This window comes from Apium graveolens, chromosome 7 (genome assembly GCF_009905375.1).
Source record: "Apium graveolens cultivar Ventura chromosome 7, ASM990537v1, whole genome shotgun sequence".
NCBI lineage: Eukaryota > Viridiplantae > Streptophyta > Magnoliopsida > Apiales > Apiaceae > Apium > Apium graveolens.
In genome coordinates this window covers 46,446,309-46,448,768 of record NC_133653.1, presented here as the reverse complement: position 1 = coordinate 46,448,768, position 2,460 = coordinate 46,446,309, and the positions used below count along the sequence as shown (strand labels likewise).

Genomic DNA, 2,460 nt, shown 5'->3' with positions numbered 1-2,460 from the left:
AAATTGTAGTTCCCTTCTATGTCTTATATCAGGTGCAAGAATCGATACACACACACATACACATATATATATATATATCTGATAGTATATTTCCCCAAAAAATAAACTGGTCCACCATCTGCTACTATCTTTATTTGTTGCTTACTAGTATACAATTTTAATTTACATAATTTATATGGATGCAGGTAAAAGTCCACTCCGTATTTGTAACTGTTGGAAATGGCGGACCTTGAGAAGTTACTTCTTGAGGCAGCCGGAAGAACTGGACTTTCTGGGAGGAAGTGGAAGTCACCCCCATCATCAGGAAGGCAGCGTGAGGGTTCATATTCTGACAATGGAAGTGACTCAAGGGACAATGACTCAGATGATGATCGTCGTTATGCAATAAGGAAGCACTCGGCATCACAGGTTCCTTTAAAAAAAAGGTTAAAGCACTGAGAAAGAGGCTTTGGACAGAGAAGCCGGGAAGAAGGTGATGATGGTTATGACCGGGAGGGAGATAGTGATGATGACTCTGTCGGAAGTGATCTTTAGAAGGATGAAGATGACAGACGAAAGCTTGCACAAATGACGGAACTCAACCGGGAGATGATATTATCAGAGCGTTCAACAAAGAGAACTGATAGGAAGATGCAAGAAAGACTGAGAATGCAGAAAGAGAATATTAAGCAGTCCAGAAAAAGCAGCCCTCCTCATGTATCATCTCGCACTGGCGTGCGATCTTCAGCCAGGTATGCTGACAGGGCAGCTGCCAAAGGTGATGCCTTAAATGAGTTAAGGGCAAAGAGATTGAGGCAACATGATCTCGAGGCTCAGTGGAAACATAAAGATTCGACTAGCGTTGGTTCTGGAAGTCGTAGATTTTCACCTGTTAAGCAGAGGTCCTATACTGAAGTAGCTTTAAGTAGTTCCAGCCGAAGTGGAAATGGCTCTCGAAGCGAAGATGATATGTCCACAGGTTATAGTGATGATGACAACACATCATCACAACCAGCAGTTGTGACCTTTGAGGATATAAAAGAAATCACTATTCAAAGGTCAAAGTTAGCTAAATGGCATATGGAACCTTTTTTTTGATGACTTAATTGTAGGTTGCTTTGTAAGGGTTGGAGTCGCGAAGTCTAGGAATGGGCCAAGGTACAGCATCGGTGTTGTCAAGAATGTTGACTCAACAAACCCTGAAAGATAGTACAAGCTTGAAAACATGATAACTCACAAGTATCTAAATATTGTATTGGGTCATGAAAATTCTGCCGAAAAGTGGGCGATGGCTATGATGTCGGACTCCCTTCCATCTGAAGCCAAGTTTAAAGAATGGGTTAAGGATGTCGAGCGCAGTGGTGGGCGGATGCCTAGCAAACAGGATGTTTTGGACAAGAAAGATGCAATTCAAAAGACTAGCACATATGTCTACTCAGCTGCCACTGTGAAACAGATACTGCAGGAGAAAAAATCAGCAACGTGTAGACCACTGAACGTTGCAGCTGAAAATGACCGTCTGAGAAGGGAAATGGATGTAGCCATAAGTAAGAGTGATGAGGCAGAGGTCGAGAGAATTAATGCGAGACTATTGGAACTGGAGGCTTCCCGAAAAACTCAAGAGAAAGATCACAAGGCTATTAAGCTGGAAGAAATGAACAGAAAGAACAGGGTTGATAATTTCAGAAATACATCTGGTGGAAAATCAGCTAGTGGCTTAAAAGCTGGTGATGCTGGTTATGATCCATTTTCAAGGAGGTGGACCAGATCGAGAAATTACTATGTTCCAAAGGCAAGTGCAGGAGACGAGGATGCAGTTGGAGGAAATTGTGAACAAACTACAGCGTTGGTAGGTCCCGATGGCAGTGGTGCAGTGGCTACTGCAACAGCATTGGTGGCTGCAGTTGAAGCTGGTAAACTGGTGGATACGAGTGCTCCTCTGGATCAGGGAACTGAGTCCAATCTGTTGCATAAATTTGAGCTTCCAATTTCGTTAGCCATCCTGAAAAACTTTGGTGGTGCGCAAGGAGCCCAAGCGGGTCTTTTAGCCAGAAAGCAGAGGGTTGAAGCAACAGTTGGATGCCGGGTCCCTGAAAATGATGAAAAAAGACATCCCCAAACCCTGACTATTAGCGATTATAAGAGGCGTAGAGGGCTTCTATAGGAAATGCTGCTAATCAAAGTCAAGGTAACACCCTTTTTGTTATGTTCTCTTTTGTTTCATTGGTAGTGTTGGTCTTTAAGGGTCAATTAGGTGTTAATTTGTTGATTAAGTGCCTCTTTGTCTTAGCCTATGAGTAATAAACCTGACTTTATGTGAAAGGTAACTTTTTAAGGTAAGACATATACTAAACCATCTCAACAGACATGTTTAAAAATTAATTTATTTACCTTCTAATGAACCAAGCAGCAATTGCAATCAATTAGGTACTAGGATCTGGCTGTAAATCGTAAATCTCGGAAGAATTTGGATGAAATATT

At 42.0% G+C, this 2,460-nt stretch overlaps 1 pseudogene; it reads left to right on the top strand.

Annotated features, from left to right (window-relative positions):
- The first annotated feature begins 219 nt into the window (after positions 1-219).
- On the top strand, positions 220-2,143 carry LOC141671138 (protein RTF1 homolog; annotated as a pseudogene).
- Positions 2,144-2,460: the final 317 nt, after the last annotated feature.